This window comes from Protopterus annectens, chromosome 12.part0 (assembly GCF_019279795.1).
Source record: "Protopterus annectens isolate FY-2018-M chromosome 12.part0, PAN1.0, whole genome shotgun sequence".
Lineage (NCBI taxonomy): Eukaryota > Metazoa > Chordata > Ceratodontiformes > Protopteridae > Protopterus > Protopterus annectens.
The window spans coordinates 385,092,759-385,104,785 of NC_056746.1; positions in this window are offsets into that span (position 1 = coordinate 385,092,759).

The window sequence follows — 12,027 nt, forward strand, 5'->3', positions numbered from 1 at the left end:
CAGCATCAATGGGACCTGATGGTATCCCCAGTTGCATGCTATGTGAACTACAGATGGAGCTAAACCTGTATATGCAGATGCTATTTAACCTTAGCCTTGCTACAGGATCTGTACCTGAACACTGGCACGGCAACAGTGGTCCCACTCCACAAAGGAGATGCCTCCACAGACCCTGGCAGCTACCACCACACAAGCTTAAACAGCCTTGTCTGCAAAGCTTTGTGAAGGGTCATTATGGAGCTTCCACACAGAGACATTGGTGTCCTACAGACCCTTGATCCCACCCAATTCAGCTTTGTACAGGGCAGATCCTGCGTTTTGCACCAAGTTGACTACTTTGAAACTGTCAGTAGAGCCGTTGATGAGGGCTACACAGTACACACAACCTACCTGCGCTTGGCTAAGGCCTTTGACACAATACCCCACTCAGGCATCATAGACAAGCTCAACAGCTGAAATATAACACCATATGTCACAGCATAGGTTGCAAAATGGCTCAGAAACAGAACCCATAATGTCAACATTGCAGGTGCCTTGTCAGGTTCAAAGCCAGTCACAAGCGGTGTCCCACAAGGTTGTGTCCTGGGACCTCTCTTATTTGGTATTTACTTTTCAGATGTGAAAGCAAACATAGGAGGGTTGTGGCCGACAAAGTTTACAGATGACTGCAACCTGGGCACCATAGTGAATACATCAGCCAGCACACACATCCTACAGACTGCCGTCACAGACAGATAGCTGGTGCTGGACTCATGGCCTGAAACTGACTGCAACTGATGTGTAGCCATCCCTTTGGGAGGAACACAGTACCCACAGATCTGTACATAGACAGCAACCCAATGAGTACAGGAAACAAATCAGACAGCTGGGGACACATGTAGATAGTGACATCTCATTTGACACCCATGTTGCCAAAGTTGTTTGACAGACTTTCTATCTTGGCCACCTTATCATGGAGGGTATTCCATCCAGACCATAGGAGGTCATTGTACCACTATACTTCTCCCTTATCAGGCCCATGCTTGAATACAACGCCCCATTTGGTATGTACCTCAACCAGCACTTGCAGCAGCTGGAGAGACCCCACAAGTACCTTACCATGAAGATCAGGGATCTACAACACATGTCATATACTTCATGAATAACTAAAAACCAGCTTTTGTCAGTGTCATACCACATACGTACAGGTGACCTATGCCTGACATACAAGACCATGTCCAATCAGGATTTGGTAGACATGCTCCACTGCAAGCAATCCACATCCACCAGAAACATGAGAGCTAAAGATTTGAACCTCAGCACATACATGTATAGGACATGCTGAAGGGACAGTCATAACTCAGAGGCATCTCAAACTCTAGCAGAGTATCCCAGTTCATGTTAGACAGAGTACCTCACTGACTCTCTTCAAGAGACATCTGGACAGCTGCATGTGGACAGGGGCACAGACTAGACAGAGGCATAGTCACATTATTCAATTATGTAAGGTGGTCATAATGTGTCACTACTAAGTCAGAGGCACAATATTTCGTATCTATGCAGTACACATATTACCACTATGAGGGGTGGCAATAGCAATATTCATCAAGGACACCCTCACCTCATGGTTGGTGGCAACACACGATGCATTGGACACCATCCGGGTGCAATTAACCATAGGCAAGACTGCTCTGCAGTTTGTAGCATGTTACAGGCCATCCTCTGAAACTCAGGTACCTCACAGAGCTTTCATGAAAACAGTGGCGGGGATACATGTACCTGCAAACACCATCACACTGGGTGATCCCAACTATCCAAATATAGACTGGGATCAGTACTACAGCCCCAACACTCTAGCCCACAGGTTCCTAGAGTTCATACACTCACATGCCATGGAAGAACTAGTCACCATCCCCACAAGAGGAGACAACATAGTAGATCTCATCATCACAAACATGGGCTCACAATGTTCAACACCAGAGGTATACCCATCATTGGTGAGATCAGATCATAACCTACTCTCAGTGGAAGTCCACATCCCACCCCAACCCAGATAGAAAAGACCACAGTGCAGAACTTCTCAGAGCCGACTACACACTTCTAATGACTGTTGTGTTCTCTTCTCAAGCCCCCAAGCCAGCAGACACCATTACCCAAGCCACTGTATCACTTACAACTGCCTTCTACCAGCACCTTCAGGACTGCATGGATGAGGCAATCCCAAACAAAACACAGACTCGTTGTACCAGAGGCAAGCGTCCAGTGTGGTGGACCTCAGCCATAAACAAGCACTACAACACAAGGAAGGAGGTACTACAAGATAGAGCGATATCCGTGGAAGGGTAGACACCCTGCTCAATATAGGTGAAACACTGAGTTCCCCATGAAATCATCCAAGGCGAATATTGGGAGTAAACCCACTAAGGACTCACGGGACAACCATGAGGCCTTTTATACATCGTTACACACCTGGGAGGAAACTCCCAGATATGCTCAGAATAGGCTCAGAATGCTGTAAATATCACTGAACCTACAGACATTGCCAACATACTGGCTGACAGGTTCAGTGCAGATTTCTCCCCACCCCTCCACCACAACTGGAGAGATATGTATGAAAGAGGATTGTAGCCCCCAAACATCTCAAATGCTCAGGTGGGAACTGCTCTATCCAAGGGAAAGAACGCAGCATCCATGGGACCAGATGGTGTCCCTGGTTTTGTGCTCCATGAACTCACTCAAGAATTAAACCCGCAGTCAGGGCAGCTGTTTGATCTTAGCCTCAACTCAGGATATGTTCCCAAGGAGTGGCATATGTCAATGGTGGACCCACTTCACATGGGGTGCCTCCACCAACCACGGAAACTACCATCCCATCAGCTTGACAAGCAGGGTCTGCTAAGCTATGGAGAAGATCATAATGGAAGTCATAGCTGAGGACATAGGGGACTTGCAGACATTAGATCCAACCCAGTTAGGCTTTGTCGAGGGCAGATCATGCCTTTTAAACTTGGTTGACTGTTTCATAACAGACACCAAGGCCATTGACAAGGGCAAGGCACTCCACACAGCCTACCTTGACCTGGCAAAGGCTTTCAACACAATACCCCACTCGGGTATCATTGAAAACATCACCAGCTTAAATGTGAACCCATACATCACAAGATGGGTTGCAAACTGGCTACGTGACAGAACAGACAGGTTCAGACTTGCTGGTGCCATGTCACACTCCACAACTGTCACAAGTGGTGTCCCACAGGGCTCAGTCCTGGGCCCACTATTGCTCAGCATCTACTTTTCAGAAGTACAAGCAAACACAGCAGGATTATGGCTGACAAAGTTTGAAGATGACTGCAAACTGGGAACCATAGTTGGACACCCATCTGACACAGACATCCTTCAGAAGGGTGTCATAGACACGGATAACTGGTGCCAGAGCCATGGCCTTACATTAAACACTAAACAATGCATAGCCATACCCTTTGGGAAGAACAAGGTTACCACTAGTTCCCATGTAGGTGGCAATCCTCTAAGCACACAGGAGGTTATCAGGGACCTGGGCACCCAGGTTGACAGTAACCTTTTGTTTGACACTCACGTTGCCAGGGTAGTTAGGTAGAACTTCTACATTGCCCACCTCATCATGCAGGGATTCACATCTAGATCCAGGGAGGTCATTGTTCCCCTGTACTCTTCACTCATCGGACCATTGATTGAGTGCAATGCCCCATTCAGCATGTATATGACCCGACACCTATGGCAATTGGATGGGCCCACAAATTCCTCGACAGGAGGAGAAAGGGTCTCAAACATATTTCTTATGCTGCCCGACTGAAGGAATTCCAGCTTGATTCCGTGACTTACCATCTGCTCAGAGGTGACCTGTGCCTGACATCCAAGGCCATGTCCAAACCTGAGTTAATGTACACGCTTCACCTCAAGACCTCTACATCCATCATAACTACAGTGGCAGGAGATTTAAACCTCAACACAGATATTAATAGGATGTGCTGGAGGGACAGATTCTTCAACCAGAGAGTCCCTATGCTGTGGAACAACATCCTGGTACATGTGAGGCTGAGTACCTCACTGGCTTTGTTCAAGTGAGATCTTAATCAATGGATGGGAGATTGCAGGTATGCCCCAGGGATAACCTCAGTATCACTGCTTGTCAGAGGCACAGCAATATAATGGGCAAATTATCCATCAGAGTGAAGGCGGCAGACTCCACGGAACTCTGGTCTAGGCTTATAAATGCCCTAGGGCAGATAGCCTAGTATGAACCTGTGAACCTGTGAACATAGGCCTGGGGCAGTTCCTGCTATTAGGACAGTGGTCTGCAGCAAGCTATATAGTAGTAGTCAGTTTTAGCCATTGGTGTTTGACCATGGCTAATGCATGTTGCTTCTTGTTGTGGTAACAACAGGGTGTGTGGTTATCCATGCCATTTATTGGTAGTCACCCTAATTTTGTATCTTGTTCCATGTTTTTGCACATGTACATCACTGTATGAGGTGTGACCCTGGTAGTGTCAGGGTGCTGATGTGCGCTTTGACCCTGTTTTCTATTACAGCACTGATATGTGCATTCCCTATACTGTGTGCATTTACACTGCACACATCTTGCTGTTTATACCTTTGGCATTGGGTAGCATTACATCTAGGTTCCTATCCCTTGTGATAGCTATGAGGTGGGTTTGTGTTTTGTGGTTTATGATTGGTGAGGGTGGATGTTAGTCATGGTCCTCAGGTGTGCATATGATACATGGTGTTACATTACTTAACACATGGCATTCATGCCTCGGGTGGTGCTGCAGGGCTGCCTCTGTCGGATGCACATACTACACTCCCTGTACGTTTGGAAGCAGGTTGTGTCATGTTAGGCATCCCTGTTACTGTATGAGTGAGTCAGAGCGGGTATCAGTCCCAGTGTTCCTACTGACCAAGCATATGTGCTATGTGTTGCCTCTTTGCCAAGGCCAGGGCATACTGGGCACGCCTCCTTCTGCCTACTGGGACAAGGTCAGGTTGTTCCTCCTCCAAGTCACCCCTGCCTGTGGTGGCCTTGGCAATGGTGGGGGGATGTTTGGCCCAGCCCTGTGCTGGTCCTGCTGCAGCTGTTTCCGCAGGATCATATTATGTAGCATAGCACATATCATGATCATTTGGGTACATGTAGTTGGTGTGTACTGCAAAGCTCCACCAGACGTGTCCAGACACTGGAACCGTGACTTGAGCAGCCCAAACACACGCTCTATGATATTACGTGTTTGTGCGTGTGCCTCATTATGGCGTTCCTGTTCGGGTGTGTGTGCATTTCTGATGGGTGCCATCAGCCACGGCTCAAGTGCATAACCAGCATCCCCCACTAGGTGTCCGTGTGGGAAGTCCCCATTGGCAAATGATTGGTACAGCTGCGTCAGATGCCAGATGTGGGAATCGTGGTAGCTCCCAGGGCAGCCAGCACACACATTCATTATTATGCCCTGGGCATCACACACGACCTGGCAGTTGATGGAGGGGTATCCCTTGCGGTTAATGTAGACTCTACTCCGCTCACCGGCTGGTGCCTTGATGCGTATGTGCGTGCAGTCTATTGCACCCAGCACCTCAGGGTATCCCGCTATTTGCTGGAAGAGACGCATATTGCTGGCCACAACCTCTCACGGTCATTAGGGACATATATATGATCACTGACATGTGGTGACATGGCATCCAGGAACTGGTGCAGTACCCTGGAGGCTGATGCCTGTGATATCCCCATCATATCGCCAGTTGGTCTCTGGAAGGTACCTGTTGCTAGTATTCTTAGGCCAACACATACCTTGGTTTCCACTGGGATGGGTTCCCCTCTGTTGGTTCTGTGTGTGAGGTGTGGCCTGCACAGCTCAACAATCTGCTGCAGGAGCTCTCTGTCCACTCTATAGCTCTACTATCTCCAGCTCATGTAACCCATGGTAGGTGACCCTGGGCCTGTATACTCTTCTCCTTCTCCTCACTCTGGGTTGTCTGTCAGCATCTGCATTATCACCACCCTCAGCAATTCGCCTATGTCTGATTATAACAGCTATGGCAGCCCCTAGCATTTCTGTTCTGAGTTCAGCTTTTTTTCATTTTTCAATTCTGATAGCTTAGTTTCTGGCAGTATCTCTTGTGAGAAACAGCCTGCACTGCTCTCTGTTGTGTTTTAAGTGCTGGGTTGGGTTTCTAGTCTGCCTGTGTAATTGCCTGCTTCCAATTATTTCCACCAATTAACTCCAGCAGTATTCCCTGGCAGTTTCCCTGTATTTTGGTTGTTTCCTGCTTCCTCTCTGTTTCCTGAGGGGGGAGCAATGTGCACACCAGCTTAAACACGCTCACAGTCACTTAAACGTGCGTACACATCCCTACATGGTGTTACACGCGCGCACACATCCTTACATGGTGTTAGCTAGGCTGATTCATGCTAAAACGCGCGCACACTGCCTTACACACGTGCACGCCCGCGCAAACCGTTGTAAACAGTTTGCAACACGCTCCCACATGTGGAACCTGCCTTACACGCGCGCACACGCAAGATGCACGATATCAAGAAACTTAGAGTGTAGGGATAGCGTATGCCCTCAATTTCTTGACTTTCCTAGTGTTCTGTTGGGACATCCTCCCTCCCTGATGTCTGTCTGTCATCTCTTACCTTACGTTGCCCTCCAATCTGGTACATTTCTTTCTATCCTTCCCCCCCATGATGTCACCTACCTCTTACTCTGTTCCTCCCCCTTCTCTAACTCTTACACTACTCAGAAAGTGCTCATTACCTATGTGGCAGTGTGATTCAGTATTGTAACCCTCATTTACATAGGATTGCCTAGTAATGCTTAGTTACATATCTTACACGGAGCTTCCCCCTCTTGACAACCACTAAACGGAGGCCATATTGTTTTTGCTCTGCAAGTCCCTCCATTGACATTTCATGTAATACATAAATCCCACAATTGTGGGCTTATAGGCTTCGGTTTTCAGTTTTAGGTAGCGCACCCGTTTGCTGGTGTGCTGCAGTTAAACACATAAATCCGTGAAAAAAAAGTTATTTAACTTTTTTGCAACACTTTTTCATGCGAATGGTCACATATTTCGCCACTGGCATCCTTACTGTAACAAATCCACCCTTTATTTGGAGCTGACAGAGCTCCGTTTTAATTTTGCAGAAATGTACTCAGTTGTCAGCTGAGTACATTTCTGCAGCTAACACGTCCGTTACACGGACTGGTTTGGGCTTCGTGGATCGCTCACATACCTCATTTGCATGTCTTGGAGCTGCAAATGAGGTATTGAGCATTTCCACGCCCACTCCGTGTAAGAGACGTGTTAGCTGTCTCTTACACGGAGATTTGGGCTGTTGCTGAATCAGGAGGCTTACACGGAGGCTTACACTACTCTTAAACTCCGTGTAAGCCTTCCTGAATCTGGCCCACTGTTTAAATACTGTTTAAATAGTGACTTCTGTCACATTTTTTTTACAAATAGTTAATAATTAAGAATGTATGTTTAGATAATGACCTTTTGTCACAAAATTAAGATAATTAAGAGTTTGGTTAGTGTGGTTCTATAGTAATTAGCTTTGTTGTTGTATTTAAATAGTGACTTTCTGTCACAACTTTATATATTATCAGCTTAGATAAATAGTGTTGGTTTCGCCTGTTAGCTATAGTTGAAGGCTTGTGCCTTTTGTATTTAGCCTGTATTTTAGAAGGCTTATTACTATTATTGTAGTTTATAGTTGTTGGGTATGTCTAAATTTTTGTCGATGGCTGATGACAAGGACAAACACCCTAAGTCAGGGTTCAAAAAATGCCATAAATGTGGGCAGAAAATGTCTGTCACTGACAGTCATGTCAATTGCATTTATTGCTTAGGAGCATTACATTCACAAGAAACCTGCTCCATATGCCATTCCTTTTCTTTTTGGGTTCTCCAAGAAAGAAAGAGGAAACTTATTGATAGGGGTTTATTGAAACCTTCTTTCCAGGAGGCTTTGAGTGACCAGGATGGATCTAGTAAGTCCTCAATGTCTTCCAAGACTTCCATGGATTAAAAGAAATCTAAAAAGTCTGTGACATTGGCTACAAAGGTCTCGGAGTTGACTGTCTTATCTTTTTGGAGCCGGTCCCCGGCTTTGGAACCGGTATCCGAAATTCCAAAATCTCCATTATTACAGTCGGTACCACCATCGATCCATTCATCTCAATTTTCTATTAGCCTTTCAGATTTGGATGTGGATCGTGTGGTGCAGAAGCTTTTATAGGCACCGGCCTTTGCAAAATTTTTATCGGCTCTGACCCAAGCAGCTTTGGAGCCGAAGACCCTTATGCCAGCTGCGACTCTTCCTCCTCTGAGCCATACCAGTCCTTCGGAGCTGGAGGAGTCAGACTTGTTGATTGTGGAGCCTTCAGAGCTGATGCCTATGCCAGTGACTCCGGCTCTGTTCACTCTGACATCCTCGGTGCCAATCGAGGACTCTAGGAGCTCATACTCTCTGGTCGGGTCCGAGGAGGATAGTTGGACCAACTTGTCAGTTCCGACTCTGCCTCTCAAGGCTTCAGCTCGAATGATCTCGGCTCCTACCTTTGGCTCGGAGCCCACTGTCCCAGTGCCGAGGGTATCAACGGTTCCCTCGGATCAATCGGTCCCTTCGCATCGGAGCAGGGGTGCCTTCAAAGCCATAAGGAGAGTTATGTCTCCTAAGACATTCTCAACCTGAGGTCTGGCTTCTTCCTCCCCTAAAGCGCCTGTGTCTGCTTCTGCTTCACAGATCCTGGCAAAGCGTAGAGACCCAGAGCATCAGGAAGCCCCATTGGGTGGCCGATGCTCTTTCGAGACCTTACCAGAAGCTCTCACTGATGAGGTTCCCAGGAAGAGAGTTTGTAAGAGGAAACATCTAGACTCCCCTCAGGAGTTCCTAACATCTGATACTGACTTGGATGAATCAGAAGGGTTCCCATGGTCCCCCTCTGAGGATATCTCATTTGCTGAGATACTAGAAATCCTAAGGCAGAGGGATGACTGTCCTTCCATGAACCCTACTGAAGACGAGTCGGTTCTCCTGAAGGCTTTCAGGTCTCAGCCCTCCACCTCTTGGGTGTCTCTGCCCTTCGATGAACTTAGGCACCTGGTCTCACGGAGGACGTTGGAGTCTCCGGACACCATGGAGCCTGTTCCTAGGAGGCCTAATAAATTTATCTCTGCTCCCTAAGACAAATCTTTTCTGACCAAAGGTGTGCCAGTTGATGCCATGGTAATGGCGGCAGCCACCAAAAAGGAAATGTCAGAAACTTCTTCTTCTATCCATCCTCCTAACAGAGACTCCAGGATCATGGATAGATATGGGAAGCGCACTTTTAGTTCAGCGACTTTTGCACTCCGTTTGCTCAACTACTTAACCCATTTCACGAGACTGCAAAGAAATCTCCTTAAAGAGCTGGGAGATACTCTTCAGAGTACAGTAGCTGCAGGAGAGTCATACAAAGTTGCTTCCCAGCTTGCTACGCATTCATGCGCCTCATTTCTTATGCAGCTGATGGAACGAGTAGGGCAGCGGGTATAGGAATTGCTCTTAGGAGACACTCCTGGATGTGCTTGTGTTCCTTCGTGGAGCCCTTCAAGTCATCCTTTGTGAATACCCCTTTTGAGGACTCGTCTCTTTTCGGGCCCAAAGTCAAGGAAACTTTAACCAGGTGTGAGCAGGAAGGAAAGACTGTCTGCTGTTGGAGTCCTTTTTTCCACCTCTACCAGACCCTACCTCAACGGTCAAAGGGGAGGCAAAATGTGGTTCCAAAAAGCCCAAGGAGCCTTTCAGGACACACATTGTGAACCCCCCTCGAGGGGCAGAGGAGGGAGCAATAATGGAAGATGCCGCCCTTGTGGCAGAGGGGGTCCACAAAACCAGGGCGTCAGAGATCACTTCTTTGGGAAGCCCTACCAACGATCCTGAAAGTAGGTCTGACTGTCCTATTTTGGAGGCAGTCTGGGATTGCTTATCTTTGTGCCCAGATGCCTGGCTCAAAATAACAAATGACAACTGGGTACAAAGTATCATTTCCAGAGGATACTTCATTTCTTTCACCACACCCCTCCACCGACAAGGAAAATCCCGGATGTTCCACCCAGTTACAGGGAACAAGCAACAGTAGAGGTCCAAATATTGCTAAGAAAAAGAATCATCCAAACAGTCCCAGCAGACCAGACAGGATCCGGAACTTACTCAAGATTCCTTTTAGTTCCAAAAAAGACAGGGGACTGGAGACTTATACTGGACCTCAGCAGGCTAAACAAATCTGTCAAAAAAGAGAAGTTTCGGAGGGTCATGCTTCAGTCGATACTTCCCTTCTTAGGGAAAGACACTTGGATGTGCTCGATAGATCTCAAGGATGCGTACTACCACATAAAAATGGCAAGACCATCCAGGGATCATCTGTGCTTCCGGCTGGGAGCCAATCATTAACAGTTTCGAGCCCTGCCCTTTGGTCTCACTACAGCTCCCAGAGTGTTCACCAAATGTATGGCAGTGGTCACGGCTCACCTGAGGCATTTAGGATTCCAGGTGTTTCCATACCTAGACGATTGGCTCCTCACTGCCACCACCAGGCATCAACTCATTCAAGCCAGGGACTCCACTCTGTCACTCTGCAGCCATTTGGGCATTACAGTAAACTCAGAAAAATCTGCCTTGTCGCTATCGCAACATACTGTTTCTATCAGAGTAGAACTGGACACCACCACCTCCATGCTAAGACTTCCAGTAGAAAGAGTCTTATTACTCTGTCAGCAGTTTCACATTCTGGTATCTAAAAACAAGGTTTCAGCATCAGAAGTTCTGCTGCTGTTAGGTATGATGGCAGCTGCAATTCTGGTCATACCACTGGGTCATATGCACATGCAGATACTGCAATGGCTGTTGTTCACTCAATGGTCTTACCAAGAGCTTTCCATGTCTCACATGATAATGATCACAAACTCTTGCAAAAAGGATCTTCAATGGTGGTTGATCTCACTTCATGTCACGATAGGACATCCCTTTATTTTACCCCCACCAGCAGCCACAGTGACCACGGAAACTTCCCTAATAGAGTGGGTGGGGAGAAAATTCATGTATGGAAAGCCCAAGCCACATGGACCGATCAAGAGACATCTGCATATCAATGTCTTAGAGATGGGAGCAGTACTTTTGGCGTTGCAGTACTTCCAGGACTCTCCTCCTCTAGGTATGATTGCGATTCAGATAGACAACATGTCAGTGATCTGGTACTTGAACAAACAAGGAGGAATCAGGTCATATCCCCTTTGTCACGAGGCCCTAAGAGTATGGCAGTGGGCTATATCCACCCAGCACTTTCTGTTAGCAGCACATCCCGGGGAAATCCAACATGATAGCAGACAAGCTGAGCAGAGCAATTTTGTTGCCCCATGAGTGGTCCCTCAAGAAAGAAATAGCAGACAGGATATTCCGTAGGTAGGGCCAGCCTTGCTGCAATCTTTTTGCCAGTCACATGAACACGAAATGCAGAAGCTACTTTGCCCTGATTCCCCCTCCGGGTGAAGTTCCAAGGGATGCACTTGTTCATGATTGGCCTCCGCGTCTCCTCTATGCATTTCCACCAATCCCGTTGATACCCAAGGTTCTACAGAAAGTAAAAACTCTAGGAAGGACCATCATTCTAAAAGCCCCTCATTGGCCTCATCAGATTTGGTTCCCCTTCCTTCAGCTTCATCTTTTGGAGGACCCTTGGATTCTGGACCCAGTTCTGGACCTTCTGACGCACTTGTTGGGGGAACTTCATCCCTCTCTGCAGTCCCTGAAGATGACAACTTGGCTGCTCCAATTTCCATCATAGCCAAGTTCCATAACCTTTCCAATGAGATGAAGCAAATTCTCTTATCTTTTCATAAATCCTGTATGAGGAAGCTATACCTTAGCAAATGAAAAAAAAATTCTATATGGGCCTCTAAAAACAATATTGATCCTTACCAAGCCCCTATGGCCTCTATTTTACAGTTCTTGACCATGATTTTCAACAAA